This window comes from Asparagus officinalis, chromosome 2 (assembly GCF_001876935.1).
Source record: "Asparagus officinalis chromosome 2, Aspof.V1, whole genome shotgun sequence".
Lineage (NCBI taxonomy): Eukaryota > Viridiplantae > Streptophyta > Magnoliopsida > Asparagales > Asparagaceae > Asparagus > Asparagus officinalis.
In genome coordinates, this window is record NC_033795.1 from 21,179,267 (window position 1) to 21,196,069 (window position 16,803).

General features: G+C 45.2%; 1 long non-coding RNA gene across 1 annotated transcript in view; it reads left to right on the forward strand.

Annotated features, from left to right (window-relative positions):
* The window catches only part of LOC109830487, a 31,483-nt gene that overhangs the window by 12,332 nt on the left and 2,348 nt on the right, over window positions 1-16,803 (forward strand). The window lies entirely within an intron of this gene.

Sequence of the window (16,803 nt, forward strand, 5' to 3'; positions counted from 1 at the left end):
GAGGTAATCTACTCGGCTGTTCTTTTGGCACATGGGAGGCCTGTGAGCCTCCTTACTACCATGGTGGGTTGCTTGCAGAATGGGCTGCATGAGTTAGCTTTGGATTTTACTGATGTTACAGAGGTGGAGTCTGTGGGTAACAAGGTTATCAAAACTCCCAATCCCAGGGTGTCATTGCCTTATACCTATCTGATGGCTTGGTATGTGCTCCACTGTCCTCCCCTAATAAGTGCAACCTCCTCCCCGGAGGACTCATTCATCACGTTCGTGCAACGACTAGAATCTGCAAAATGGGAAGGGGGTATATGGTTAGAATTCGCCAAATTTTGTCGCGAGACACCCACTACCACATCTTCCATTGTTTCCCCGATTTTAAAGGTGACGTCTACGGAGCAGAGTATCAGGACGCAGTGGGTCCTAACGGATTCACCCAGCTGAGCGGGGGTGTTTTCCATTGGCTTCTCTCTATCAGACCAAGCTACCTGATCTTCAGGCAGGGTGATAAATGTTTCCTGTAACCCTACCAACCCTATAGGTTCGCTCACCAATTTGGGTATGATCAGTTGTATGTTGGGAACCCTCGACCTCAGCTCTCAGTTGTGAGCAACTTATATGAAGGGGCCAGGGCTTGGTACTATTCTGTGGCAGGTTGTACCAAGGCAATCTTCAGGCTTCCCCACAAAACACCCAACTCCTACACTTTCATGAGCTTCTACAACTGGTATTTTGCTGCTTCCCAAACTCCTAACTACAATTTAAATACATCTTGCCTGAAAGACATCAGGCATATGTATGCTTCGAGGAAGGGGTCAAAGACGTCCCGCTTGAGAGGGATTGACGAGTTTCTATCAGTTGAAGACCAATATGCTGGGCAGGAAGAGGAACGAAGAGCTGTACCTGTTCCAGGAGAGGAGCAACGAGTGGTTGATTCCCCCCAACAAGAGCAACTGGGAAGAGAAAACTCTCAGCGGAGGAAGCTGGCCAATACGATAAGCAGACCCGTCGGAAGGTGATGGTTGGGTCTCCTCCTCCTAAAGGCTAGCAGAAACCAAAGTTGATGGCTGATGCTATTAGAGCTGCTGAAGATGAAGGACATGAATCTTCAATTGTAGGCCTGCCACATAGAACTGGACTCCGTTCTCATGGCCCGGCCTTGTCGAGCGAAGTTTCTTCCTACCATCCCTCAGAGGACGAAGAGGGTGAATTAATGGCTATATATGCAGAATCTGCTCCAGCGATGGACCTTCCCAAATCTCCTGCATTAGAACAAGGGGGTCTCAAAGAGAATCCATCCCCTCCTCTCTCAGCATTAATGCCACAGACTGGCGGTTTAAGTCCTAGCCCAACGACAGGACTTATGACTAAATCGGCTGCCGGCGCAAGTCTTCTTGAGTCCTCAACTGTATGCGACGGTGAAGAGGAGGTGGATTATGAAGGCTCTTCGACTGGTGAGGCAGCTGACGAAGATGGAGGGACTGAGGATGTTGAAGTTGGCAACGTGCCGGGTGACGGTGAGGATGATGAAGGACATGATTCCATGGATGACATCACTACTTTTGATGATGCTCCCAAGGTCCCATCTAATAAAGCATTCGGTTACACTCCTTTTTATCCCACCGGTAAGCTTGGTTTGTTTCGAATTCTCCCACACGCTTTCTCCGTGTTCTGACCATTTTTCTGTGCAGGTTCACCTCCTCCCGGGACTACTACTGCTGCTCCTTCTTCGGAACAAGAACTTGCGTAGGTGTCGGCTCCTATACAAGAGCAGCATTTACCTGGCTCACCTACGGCAAGTGCTTCACCTACAGCATTGCCTGAGACCACTGCTGTGACTCCTCCTCCGGAACAACAGCTTGTGCAGGTATCAGCTCCTATGCCGGTGCAATCCCTGCGTGCCTCTTCTATGACGGACACTTCGCCGAAGGCATTAATGAAGATTTCACTCGCCCCAACAGAGGCTGGGCCAAGTGCACCTCAGGCGAAGGCGCTGATGGCCTTAACTTCAAGTCCTTCACAATTGAACATTTCAATTGCTTCTGCAGCTTCAGCACTCGGATCTCCTGCACCAATCTCGATGGCTAGGGGGTATCCCCAAGTGTTGTTTCAAGTCTCGCGGACGCACCTGAATTCCTTCAAATTTCCTTGGTGTATTTGAACAGCCTCGCGAAGAAGGTAATTGAATATGTGCTGAGCGGTGAATGAACTTTTAACTCTTTCTGACCTCTTTTGGAGGCAGGCTTAAATGGAGTCAGAAGTGTGGGGAACACCCAGTGGTTTGAGCGTTGTTCAGAGATTATCCTTCACTTGGAAGAACAATTGCAACATTTCGAAGCGTTAGGTCACAGAGAACTTCAGCCACAAATTATGTCAACTTTGGCTGGTCTTCTGGTTGCAGAAGTGGCTCGCCGAGAAGCGATAGAGCGAGACTTGGCTGAAAAAGAGCGTCAAGTCAGGGAGCTTTGCGAGCATAATACTAAAAAACGAGCAGAGTTAGAATGCTCGACTGCTTCTATGAATTCGCTTCGTGATAGACGTGTTGAAGCTGAGGCTGAAGTTCTGTGATTAAAGGCCGAACTTTCCCGTGAAGAAAACATTATCAATATCCTTAGCGCTCATAATGCAAATGGTGCTTTGGAGTATCACACGCAGGCTCAAGCCCTAGAACAGGCCAGGAACGAAGTGGCGACCACCATCATACCAAGTGAGGATGAACTCCGGGCAAGGGCTGAAGCCATGGTGCGAGCTACTCACGAGGAGGAGTTAGCTGAAGTTAAGAACTGTATGCGACGGTGAAGAGGAGGTGGATTATGAAGGCTCTTCGACTGGTGAGGCAGCTGACGAAGATGGAGGGACTGAGGATGTTGAAGTTGGCAACGTGCCGGGTGACGGTGAGGATGATGAAGGACATGATTCCATGGATGACATCACTACTTTTGATGATGCTCCCAAGGTCCCATCTAATAAAGCATTCGGTTACACTCCTTTTTATCCCACCGGTAAGCTTGGTTTGTTTCGAATTCTCCCACACGCTTTCTCCGTGTTCTGACCATTTTTCTGTGCAGGTTCACCTCCTCCCGGGACTACTACTGCTGCTCCTTCTTCGGAACAAGAACTTGCGTAGGTGTCGGCTCCTATACAAGAGCAGCATTTACCTGGCTCACCTACGGCAAGTGCTTCACCTACAGCATTGCCTGAGACCACTGCTGTGACTCCTCCTCCGGAACAACAGCTTGTGCAGGTATCAGCTCCTATGCCGGTGCAATCCCTGCGTGCCTCTTCTATGACGGACACTTCGCCGAAGGCATTAATGAAGATTTCACTCGCCCCAACAGAGGCTGGGCCAAGTGCACCTCAGGCGAAGGCGCTGATGGCCTTAACTTCAAGTCCTTCACAATTGAACATTTCAATTGCTTCTGCAGCTTCAGCACTCGGATCTCCTGCACCAATCTCGATGGCTAGGGGGTATCCCCAAGTGTTGTTTCAAGTCTCGCGGACGCACCTGAATTCCTTCAAATTTCCTTGGTGTATTTGAACAGCCTCGCGAAGAAGGTAATTGAATATGTGCTGAGCGGTGAATGAACTTTTAACTCTTTCTGACCTCTTTTGGAGGCAGGCTTAAATGGAGTCAGAAGTGTGGGGAACACCCAGTGGTTTGAGCGTTGTTCAGAGATTATCCTTCACTTGGAAGAACAATTGCAACATTTCGAAGCGTTAGGTCACAGAGAACTTCAGCCACAAATTATGTCAACTTTGGCTGGTCTTCTGGTTGCAGAAGTGGCTCGCCGAGAAGCGATAGAGCGAGACTTGGCTGAAAAAGAGCGTCAAGTCAGGGAGCTTTGCGAGCATAATACTAAAAAACGAGCAGAGTTAGAATGCTCGACTGCTTCTATGAATTCGCTTCGTGATAGACGTGTTGAAGCTGAGGCTGAAGTTCTGTGATTAAAGGCCGAACTTTCCCGTGAAGAAAACATTATCAATATCCTTAGCGCTCATAATGCAAATGGTGCTTTGGAGTATCACACGCAGGCTCAAGCCCTAGAACAGGCCAGGAACGAAGTGGCGACCACCATCATACCAAGTGAGGATGAACTCCGGGCAAGGGCTGAAGCCATGGTGCGAGCTACTCACGAGGAGGAGTTAGCTGAAGTTAAGACCCAGCTTATTTTTTTTGATTTGATGCGCGAGTGAATTTTATCCTTGTAATGTTCTTTTGACAGGAACAAGTTTGTTTTGTATCACTTTCTCTTGGCTCTTGAATAAAAAAGTGATATTGATTCCTTATTGTTTCTTGCTTTTGTCATTGTTTTGATCTTAAGTAACAAATCACGAGGAATGCCCGAGGTGTATCCCTGACTTAGCATAGATTTCCACGATAGCCTTGATTTAGAAAATTCTCTATCGTTTAAGATAACTCTAGAAAATTTCAAACTGCTGGGGATAAATATTTGATTATTCTCCCCGAATAGAGCTAAAGAGTAGAATTCTTCCTGTGTTATTTTAAACACTGAAAGAAGTCTATGAGTGCCAGAGGTGTAATTTTAACTTGGCGTGGTCTTTCCCATGTAGTGAGATTCAAAACTTTTCCTTATTATCACTAGGGATAGTTCCGGAAAATGCTTGATCCACTAGGGGTTTATGAAAACACTTTTTATATAAAGGGATAAAAAGGTTTAAGTAGGAGGGTTTGAACTATTACAGGTGTGCGGTTAACATAACAGGAAAAGACGTTGCGATCGGAGCAATTGTTAGGACTTATCTCTCTCTTGAGGAGAATCGATAAGTTGATTTTTGTCAGAGGTGTAATTTCAACGTGACAAGAGAGAGATTGCGATCGTGGAAATTTTGAGGACTTATCGCTCTATTGGGAAGAGTCGATAAGTTGGTTTTTTGTCAGAGGTATAATTTTAACGTGACAGGAGAGAGATTGCGATCGGGGCAATTTTGAGGACTTATTGCTCTATTGGGGAGAGTCGATAAGTTAGTTTTTGTCAGAGGTGTAATTTTAATATGACAGGAGAGAGATTACGATCGGGGCAATTTTGAGGACTTATCGCTCTATTGGGGAGAGTTGATAAGTTGGTTTTTGTCAGAGGTGTAATTTTAACGTGACATCTGTGAGGAAAGAATATTGTAGTATCTCACTAGGGAGAACTACTAAGTGTTTTATCATCCGGGCGATGAATTGTATCACTTGTGATTTGAACAAGATTCGGGGAATTTTATCATCCCACTAGAAAGAATTAGGTCAATTGGTTATTTGATATTCTGCTGAAGAGAATTGACCAATTAATCCGGATTTGGGTGATTTTGGAGATTTATCGATCTATTGATGAGGATCGATAAATGGACCTTAACAGAGGAATTGTAGTCAAATTTGTAGTGATGACAACTAAATTCAATCTCCTTGGGGTGATGATCATCTGAGGTGTAATATTAACCTGATGAGTATTTAGATTATATTAAGAAATACAGAGTTTTAAAAGCACTCTGTTGAAAGAATTAATGAACTTAGGAGATAAGTATCAAGGGTAGATTCTCCATTTGGAAAAAATGCAACGCGAAGGTGACTCTTGTGTTTGCGGTACAAAACGCGAGGTTAAGAACCTTCACAACGCTGGTCCGAGCCTAGCGTTTGAACGCGGATGGTGATACTCGCGTTGAGATTAAAGTCTTGACTGACTTTATCTAAAAACGCAAAAGATTACGTTTTAAGAGATAAAATGGTTGGGATTCTCCTGGAATCCCGTGCCATTTTAACAGCTTGACGGCTGTTATAAATAGACCTGAGTGGTCATGTCAAGAGTCATTTGACTCTTTTCCATTTTCAGCTATTTCCAAGAACGAGAACTGTCGTTTGATTGTGGCTAAATTTCCGACGAACTCTGTCTACTTCGATCAACAGTGCTTCCTCCGACCGATTACATCGATGGCGCCGCGAAGAGTGGGTTCTAGCTCCAAGAAAGTCGCCGGAGCGACTTCCGAAACGCCGTCGGCTGAGGACGTCGGCGGTGTTCTTGTTCCTACGGGAAGGCCACCGTCACCGCTACCGTCGCAGGGGCCTCCCTGTCGTGATAAGTGTTGACCGAAATAACTTGCCTTGGCAAGTTCTTTGAAAACCCTATATGGGTTCTTGATAACGAGGAAGATGACTCGTTTCTGTTTGATAAAAACGCGAAGTTGGACTCCATGTGGGTCTTGACTCTCGCGTTTAAGTTTTCTGACACGAGGTTGACTCTCGCGTTTGAGGTTGACTCTCGCATTTGAGATTTCTGACATGAGGTTGACTCTTGCGTTTGAGATTCTGTATTTATGTCAACAACTTGCTTTTAGCAGTAATTTCTGCTTTTGATTGTGCAGTGCTTCTTCCAAACGTGCCACTTTCACAAGAGCATCATTTTGGATATATTGGAGGTCCTGACACGAATGAGGTCTTCAGTCTTCAGAGCAGAATTCCACTGTGTACTTTTCCCGACTCGGAGAGAACGGACATGATTAAATTCCCCCGGTGTTCTACTCTCAGGGTTTTAATCACTAATTTAGACATGGGGACCCCTATCGGTCATGCTCCGTTTTCCAAACCAGCATTTATATTCGACAATCGTATAGCCATAGATGACCATCTCATACATGCGGAGGATTCAAAGCTACTGCGGAGAGTCGATAACCGTTTCCTCTTCCTCCCAAGCATGAAGAGGATATATCCGCTTTCCTATTTATTGAATATGAGCTGTCGTCGGGGTTTGACTTTTGACATAGTCAAGGAGAAAGAGAATGTGTCGCTTAGATTTGGTCGACGATCTCGTACACAAATCGGGGGACAACTCAAGGGGTTGAGACCCGGCTTATTTGAGAAGAAGGATCTAGTTCTAGAGGTGCCACGTCCAGCGAATATCTTCATTCGCCAATTCATTGCAGCTCAGGGTGAATTTTCTACCCAGATGTTTAGATCTCCCGGATGGGTTTGTTCAGGGGAAGGAGGTTGGTGGACCCGTATGGTTAACTTCGTTCTTGAGGATCTTAAGGAACCACTTGCTCAATCAGGTCTCACAATTCCCGTGTTGACCACTCGACGGGGAGTTGTACAAAATTATCATAATTTCTTTGCTATGTTGGAGAAATATAACCCGGATAGCTGTACATTCTTCACACCTATAGGGGAGTTAGGTTTTGCTCTCCATGAGATGCAAGCAGTGTCGGGTTACCGTTTGGTAGAATGCCTTACGAAGAATTCATCCCTACCATCGAGGAGCTCTCCCTGTTGAGGACGGTACATCCAGAGGTTTATGCTACTTTCTGGGAGTTGATGTGCCACTTCCATATATGTGCTTAAGTCTTTGGGATGCGTGGAGGAGGCATTATGCATACCACGTGGGCGAAATAACTCTTTCAGAACTTAAACCGGAAAGATGTAGCCGTATCTCGCGTTGCAGCCATTTCTCCTAAAAACGCCAAAACTCAAATTAAGGCTTCCAGTGCTACCTACAAGACAGAGCATGCAGAGGATAATTTTGAAGCTGGTATTGAATTCGAAAGTTTCCACCACCAAGCCACGGTTCCTATTTTCGACACGGTTCTTCTTGCTGGCTTCTTCATGATTTGGTTGAAGCGGTGTGTGGTACCGTCGAAGCCAGTAGAGGCAATATTAGCTGAGGTTGTATACCTAGCTGTTTTGTTAGCGCATGGGAGACATGTGAGCCTCCTTATTGCTATGGTCGGCTGCATACAAAATGGCCTAAGGATGTTGACCTCCGAGCTTCTCGGCGCCTCGGGAATTAAGGCTACTAGAAAGAAAGCCGGAAAAGCTCCTCAACCACGTATACCAGTGCTGTATACGTACTTGGTAGCCTGGTTCGTGCTGCATTGACCCTCATTGATAACAGGAGTATCTGAGGGCGATGACGCTTATGTTCCCTTTGTACAGAGGTTGGAGTAGGCCACGTGGACTAGTTCTTATATAGTCAGGGCTCGACAGCTCTTGTCCCGGGAAGACAATTACCGGATTTTCTGTTGCGCTCCTAATTTTAACGGAGCTGATGAAGAGAACACCCGCTTCATGGACGTGCTTTTTGAGGGCTCGTCTTCTCTGGAAGAGGGCACCTTTAGATGGCTTCTTACGATCAGGTTAGGTTACCTAGTCTGTCGCTTGAGGGAGCAGTGCATTATTGAGCCCTACATGCCTTCTAGATTCGCCAGACAATTTGGATATGACCAACTCTATGTTGGTAATCCCAACCCAGCCTTGGCTCAAGTCGGGAACTTGTATGAAGGAGCTCGTGCATGGTACTTTTTTTCTGCTGGAGGGACTCACGCGCACTTCACTTTACCTAACTCACCGCCCGGCTGTTCCACCGTTGCAGATTTTCGTAACTGGTTTGATGAGGTTTCTCGAATCCCGGAATACGACATCTATGCTTCATGCATAAATGAAATTCGGGAGTTATATAAATCGAGAAGCCGTTCTACTCAAACTCGTTTACCAGGAATAGAGGAGTATCTTTCTTGCGAACGAGAGGTGGTTGGAATCGAGGAGATCCCACAGGATTTACCCACTGTCGGGCCTACTGAAGAAGAGGCTGCTAAGGAAGTTCTCGAGGGAGCATCCCCTCCTGAGCCTCTCTCCTTAAGATCATCAGGGAAGAGGGCCCTTACTGCTGAGGAGGAAGGCGAATATGAGAAGAGAATTCGTAAGCGGAAGCCTGTTGCAGCCAAGAATTCCCATAAGGTCAAGTTGATGGGGGTGCTATCAAGTCCGCACCTGTTGCACCCTCTGAAAACAAAGAGGAGGCTATGCTTCTAGCCGCTCCTTCTGATCCTGAAATAGCAACGGCCGGGCAAGGGTTAACCATCAAAGGTTCGGCACCAGATATGCCCGAAAAATTACCCTCTGAAGTCGTTGATCATCCAACTCGCACTGATTATGTGAATTGTTTTATCTATCCGACTGCTCCACCCCCCAGCTCGGAAACTTTGAGGAAGCTCATCGAACAATTAGAGCATTGGATGCAGATGACTATGGACATCGTTAGTCTCGGGGACGTGAGTTTCAAGGTTTTTGAACCCCATCTGCTAGAATGCCTAACTAGGATTAGGCATCAGGGCGATAAAATCTAGACCGAGAACCGTCATGAGAGCATCATTATCCTGGAATATGAGTTGGAGTTTCTTTCCATGCTGCAACGCGACGATATAGGGCCAAAAGTTGACCGGGCCTTTTCTCAGGCTAAAGCTTTGAAAGCACAGCACCAAGAGGCTCTTCAGAAGAGTTTGTCTGAGACAGAATCTCGTATTGCCAGCCTGCGTGGGGAGCATCTCCAGGTACAAGTGGACATGGGTTGCCTGGCCATGGGTATCCGGAATACTGCGGCAGAACTTACTCGTACGGGTGTTGAGCTATCTCAGATAAATGCCCAATTAGCTGACGATATGGAAGTCGTAAGAGGGTTAGCTGCTCACTGTGATGGGCTTTTCAAAGGCTATTACGATGAAATTGTCGCTGCTGATAAGCTTAGGCGAGAGCTTGCAGAAACAGCACCAAATGAAGAGGAGCTCAAGAGCAAGATAACAGAAGAAGTCAAAAAGGCTCGTGAGGAGAAAATATCGGCTCTGAAATCTAAGCTCAAGTCCCTTAGGCTGATGGGCCCCGACATTTAGGATTTGAATCACTTTTTATCTAGGGAATAATTTTGTATCGTTTTCATTTTGCTCGTCGTCACTTTGTATTCAAGTTAACAATGTTGAATGAAAACGATATCATTTTGCCTCTCATCATATCTTTTGTCGAATTCTATCTCAGAACAAGGAAAAGTAATATGAATATTGTAAGTGTAGTGTAAAATCGAAACTCTCTTTATTACTACTTAGAATAATTCTAGAAAATTTCAGTCGTCAGAGGTGTAATGTTAACCTGACGACATACAAAATAGGAAAACCACACATTTATTCCTGAAATACACTATGAATCGACAACCCCCAGTCTGACTCGACTGGAATTTGCAAGAGAAAGAAGTAGGCTACATGACTTATGGAAAGTATCTTTTAAGAAACTTCCCATTAATTGGCATCATGAGCCTGTCTCCTTTTTGATTGATAAGACGATAAGCTTCATTCGAATAAACTGATTCTATTACGAAGGGCCCTTCCCATTTAGGATTGAACTTTCCTTTGGTTTTGTGTCATTACCATGGGTCATCTGTTGGCCAAAACTAAGTCGCCTTTCTTGAAGATCCGCTCTTTAACCTTTTTGTTGTAGGCTTTGGAAATCCGAGCTTGATACAACTCAATCTGTTGCTGAGCATGAAGTCATTTGTCGTCTAAGGCTTCAAGTTCTTGTAGACGTCGCTGATGTTTCTCTTCCTCTGTTAGTCCAGTTATAATCGTGACTCTTAGGGAAGGGATTTGGATATCTAGTGGTAGCACAGCTTCGTAGCTGTATACTAAAGAAAACGGTGTAGCTCTTGTAGAGGTCCTCACCGTTATACGATATGCCCACAAACATTCGTCGAGTCTTTCGTCCCAATCACATCGGCTCTTAGAAACAAACTTTTTGAGGAGTTTCACGATGGTCTTGTTAAAGTCTTCTGCGAGACCGTTTGTCGGCAGATAATATGCCGTAGAGGCAACGCTTTGGATCCTGAATTTATCACAAAATCTCTAAAAACTGACGAATTGTGTCCTATTGTCGTGCACTATCCTTCTCAGAACTCCAAAGCGGTAGACGACGTGATGTTTGATAAACTTAATTACATTCGAAGTCTTGACTTCTCTCAATGGGATTGCCTCTGCCCATTTGGAGAAGTAATCGGTTATGGCTAAAACGAACCGGTGTCCTTTGGAAGTCGGAGGAGAGATTGGTCCTATGATATCCATACCCCACATTCGAATGGCCAAGATGCGGAAGTGGGGTGTAAGTTACTTGGCGCTTGGTGGATAAAGTCCCCATGAATCTGACATGCGTGATAACGTTTAGCGTAATCAACTGCGTCTGAGAACATCTTTGGCCAATAATAATCGATTCGTCGGAGACGATCTCCCAACTTAACTCCAGGCTGATGAGCTCCGCACATTTCGTCGTGAGCTTCCTTGAGGGCCTCTTTTGCTTCTTTTCGAGAGAGACATCAAAGCAACACTCCATCATGTGATTTACGATATAGGATTTGGGAGACTGCATCATAATAGAATCAGAGGGCCTTTCGTTTAATAGCGGCTGCTTCCTTAGGGTCTTCAGGCAAAATTCCATATATAGCATAGTCAATGTACGGGAATCACCAATCTCTAGCTTCAAGCTCCATCGAGGTTGTGCAGACCTCTCCTGTCGGTGTCTTGTCCGAACTTTCCTCTACAGGAATCTTAGAACAGTATAACTCACATCCCGTAATAGGAATCATAGTTTTGGCCCCTGGAGGCAATGCTAATGAGGTTGCCAACGAGGCTAAAGCATCTGCATAAGCATTCTGAGCTCGTGGAATATTAATGAGGTTGCCAACGAGGCTAAAGCATCTGCATAAGCATTCTGAGCTCGTGGAATATATTCAATAAAGAAACCTTCGAAGGCTAAAGCATCTGCATAAGCATTCTGAGCTCGTGGAATATATTCAATAAAGAAACCTTCGAACTTCTGGGCTTGTTTTAGCACTACGAAGTAATACGGGATCAGGTCTTCATGACGCACTTCGTATTCCCCTCGGACTTAATTCACGATTAGCTGAGAATCACTGTAAGCTTCAAGATGTCGAATATTAAGTTCCTCAGCAAATTACATTCCTAGTAGCAGAGTGTTATACTCGGCTACGTTGTTAGTGCAGGGTTCAATCAGGGAAAATCTTCTTGGGATCACGTGACCATTCAGAGAAACGAACACCACTCCTACTCCTGCGGTAATCGCTCCATGAGGATTTGCTCTAGAGGCACCGTCAAAAAATAATCTCCACACTTGCGTAGATTCTCGAGTGACACAAGCTTCGGCGACTTCGTCGGGTAATTCTTCATACAACTTAGATGTCTCTGGCACCGGGTGATCGGCTAAGAAGTCTGCCAACACTTGACCCTTGACCGCTTTTTGGGGCATGAACTGCATATCGTATTGCGACAAGAGGATGGCCTATTTTGCAAGTCGGCAATTTAGAGACGATGGTTTCGTCATCAGGACTCTTAAGGGATTTACCTTAGAGATGACATGAATTGTTTGTCCAACTAGGTAATGTCGAATCTTTTGAACTGTGAATACCAAAGCAAGACATTCTTTCGACTGGGTTATATCGATGTTCGGCTCCCATCATGGTCCTGCTTAGGTAATAAATGGCTTGCCCTTGACCTTGATCGTCGTTCTGTGTCAATAACGCTCCTAGAGAATGATCCATAGCCCTTACATATAACAGGAACAGTTTTCCTGATATAGGGGCCACGAGTACTGGTGGTTGGATGAGATATTTCTTAATCTCTTCAAATGCTGTTTGGCATTCTTCATCCCAAACAAAGGACACGCCTTTCTTCATAAGCTTCGAAAAAGGTTGACAACGCCCCGAGAGATTAGATATGAACCTCCGAATATAGGCTAGTCTACCTTGTAGACCCCTGAGTTCTTTGAGATTCTTCGGCGGTGGCATGTCTTGGATGGCACGCACCTTCTCTGGATCAAGAGAAATTCCCTTGGATGTGATAATAAATCCTAGGAATTTTCCGCTTGATACTTCGAGGAACGATTTTGTCGGGTTCATCTTTAGTTGATGTGCTCGCATGATATCGAACATTGTCTTCAAGTCTGTAAGATGATCACCCTTATGTTGGCTTTTTACTGCTATATCATCAACATAGCATTCTATCTTCTTATGCATATGTTCGTGGAAGATGGTGTTTATTGCACGTTGATAAGTTGCACTTACGTTTTTCAGGCCGAAGGGCATCACTGTGTAGCAATACACCCCCAGTGGAGTTCTGAACGTAGTATGCTTTTCGTCTTCAGGATACATCTTGATTTGCTTGTACTCAGAAAATCCATCCATGAAAGACATCCTTTCATATCCGCATGTATTGTCGATCATGACATCAGTGATAGGAAGAGGAAACTCATCTTTCGGACATGCTGCGTTGAGGTCATGAAAGTTGATGCATATACGGACCTTACCGTTTTTCTTGGGCACTGGAACAATGTTGGCCACCCAGTTCGGGTGTTGTTCTTCTCTGATAAAGCCTGAATCTATAAGTTTTTTAACTTCAGACTCAATTGTTTCTATGATCTCTAGACGAAACCGGCGTTGCTGTTGTTTAACGGGTTTGGCATCCGGGTTGATGTTGAGACGATGCATGGCCACTTTTGGATCAAGACCAGGCATATCTTCATAATTCCAAGTAAAGATATCTACATACTCTCGGACGAGAGATATAAGGTCTTCTTTCTCGGATGATGATAAGCTTTCACTTATGAAAATTGGTTTAGGGTAAGATTCATCCCCCATGTTGACTTGAATCACTTTATCTTCAGTGGGCGGTTCGCGTTGTTCGAATCGCATATCCCACAAGATGTTGAGGCGTTTGATCCAAGGATCATTTATTGATTCGATTAACTCTTCCTCACCCCCTGCGTCTTCATCTAGATGACTAGTTGAAACCATGTTCACAGTCAAACTTTTAAAGAAAGGTCCGACGCTGACGTCGAATTTCTAGGAAGATGTTCCGGATGAATGATCCTGTCGCAGATAATTACTGATTTCATTTTCTGAGACAGAGGGAGTTGTGACATAACCTAAGCCTCTTCCGGTGTTTTGATAATAATCTGGGGATTTCCCTTCAGGGGTTAGAGACATTCGAATTGATGTTCGCCTTCCTTTCCCGAAGTTTAGACGCTGTTTTTTACTAAAGTTGTACCCTATTTGTTTCATTAATTGGACGGAATTCGGTTCGTGGTAATGGAACTGAGGAACTCCATCATCTTCTTCCGAACTTCCCCGTTTGAGTGGTTCCGGTTTGACTTTACCGAAATGAATTGGCTTTTGCCCTTTCCTTTTGGATGGGACTTTGAAGAAAGCCTTCTGTGCATCTTCTACTCCTTCATCTGAGGTGAAGAATGACTTGATTGGCAATGTGATCATTCTCTATTTGTTTATTTTTAGAGGACACATCAGACAAGTACGTCAAAATAAAATCTTCATTAATGTACCATTCACCCTCGCTCGGTATATTATTATTACTCTTATCCTGACCCATTACATCTAGATTCAATTCCCATGGACAATCTTCTTCAGGATCCGGTTCAATGTCAACTTCGTTGCCGCTGTCCACATCTTCTTTCTCTTGGGATTCCAGATAGAAGACGGAATCAGTGTGAAAGTTTTCCACTCCTCTGAATGGATACTTCTTCGCAATTAGGGTTCGAACTTCTCCTTCATCATTAGCATATTTCATAACCTGATGTAGAATAGATGGGACAATGCGGTTTGAGTGAATCCATGGTCATCCCAATAATAGATTGTAAGACGTGTCCGCGTTTATGATATAACAGGTCACTTCAGATTTGAGATCTCTAATTTGACACCTGAGCTTGATCTTTCCCAGGGGCCGAGTGTTGTTAGCGTTGAACCCAAAGATGGTAGTCTGAGTGGTGTTCAGCCGATGCATAGGAATCCCTAAGACCTGCATGACCTTGTAGGGCATGATGCTGAGCGCTGAGCCCGGGTCAACTTGGACACGACTGATTTTAGAAGATCCGATATATCCCGTGTAGTACAGTGGTTTGTCATGCTTGTGCTTGACCTGCATATCCTCTTGAGTAAACGATATGCAGGGTAGACTTCTCGCCGCTTGCAGACATTGCAGACAAGGTTGGTATTCAGAAGCTTCAGGGATTGGAGCGACTTGTGTAATGAAGCTCTCCGTATTCTTTAATGCTTCAATTAGAGCTTCCTTGGTTGTTTTGGACAACCTTAGGAGCTCATATAGAGTAATCCTGGCCGGTATGTTGGCTAACTGCGCTATGACATTGAATTGGAAGGGAGTGCTCGACTCCCCAAGTTCCTGGTGAAGATTTTTGTTGAACCGGAACTCCTTTTGCTTTCCTTTATCTACCAGCTTCTTTGGTACAGAACCCCCAGCGTCTTGGGGCCGTTCTTCAGCTTCTTGAACATTTTAGTTGTAGTCTCTCAAGTAAGCCTTTCCTGACCGCGTTCCAGGGTTGTCTCCTGGGTATGCCGCCAGGGCAATCCTTTCTTCCTCTGAATCAGTAAGAGGTTTGAGGTAGTCGTCGCTCTCAGTAACGGAGAGCCTAATCGTATTAGAAGACTTAGCCTTTCCGTCTTTCTTCTTGGACGAGGTGTTCGTCCACTGTTGGTCTCCCACCAGGTCGGGATGTACCCACATGATCTTCCCTTTTAGGGTAGTAAGGGGTATCAACCCCCTGTCCTTTTGACTGTACAAGTTAGTGTTTTTCATATGCATCTCTCCCTTGTAGACGGGAATGACGTTATTTGCAGTTGCTACCGGCGGGAAGTCACCAAATTGGACCGCTATTAAGTTGGTGAACATGGTCTTCTGCTCGAGCTTCAGGGTGAGTACGTTTGCATTTACCAGGTTTTGTAAAATGTCTTTGAAGACATAATATTTTCTTGTAGGGTGGCCCAGGAACCTGTGATAACGGCAATAATTAGGATCATCGACTTTTCATGCCTCATCTGGTTTCCTGATTTTGGGAAGTTGTAACTTGTTGTTCTTCCGAAGTAGTTGGAACAAGGTGTCCACATGCTCTTCCTTGAACTAATATTGCTTGGGTGCTCTTTGCTGATTTGGTGCCTTGCCTTGCTTAGTGGGTGGTGATACTCACGTATTGGCATCAGCCGCCAAAGTCTCCTTTCCTTTAGACCGCTGGGCATTGTGCTGGTTGTGTTGCTGTTGCGGTTTGGGTTGTACGACTTCTTCAGCCTTAACGCGAGCAACTATTTCTTCAGCTTGTTCTCCCTGCGAAACCAGCTATCTCCAGGAGCGACATTCCGCCACCCCCATCTAAGCGAGGAGTTGGGTCTGCAAATTGTACCTGCAAGTTTTAACCAAAGTTGATTGAGTCATATCTGACGGGCATCGCAGTGCCATGCTGCGAAATCTCTCAACATATGCCTTGATGGACTCTCCTTTCCTTTGTTTAGTGGCTAGAAGAGTCGGGACCGAGACCTCCGTATCGTCCTCAAAGAACCTGGCTAAGAATAGCCTTTCCAAATCCACCCATTTCTGAATAGATCCAACAGGCAGCTTCATAAACCACTCAAAGGCGACACCCTTGAGGGTACCGATGAATAGCCGGGTCAGAATGGCGTTGTTCGCTACCACGTCTCCAGTCTGTGACTTGAAGTAGTAGATGTGCTGATTCGGTGATCCGGTACCATCGAACGGTTGCAAGGTAGGTGCCTTAAACTTAGGTGGGTAAGGGGCTGTGTCCCACTCAGCGGGATAAGGCCGCACGACCCCTTCTTTGTGGAGCTCGCTTCTGTTAGCGATTGCATTGAGGCGAGCCTCCAGTTCGTCCACTTTAGCAGACTGCGGATGCAGTTCTCTTTCTGTCTCCTTCTCGTTTTCAGAGGAGGATTCCAAGTTGTGAGTTTCACGATCCGAATGTTCAGTCGATTTTTGCTTTCCCTTTGATGTGGTTCTTCGGGAAGATTCAGGTCTTTGGCCTTTTTCGGCAAGGAGCTGGGCCAACATTTGCATAACCTTATGTGCAATCGTGTAACAGTTGACCAGACCCTAACTAAGATGAAGAAACTCGTAAAATATCCAAGATCTGAGTTGGAGCAGGTCCATACATATGTATTGAATAATCTTAAA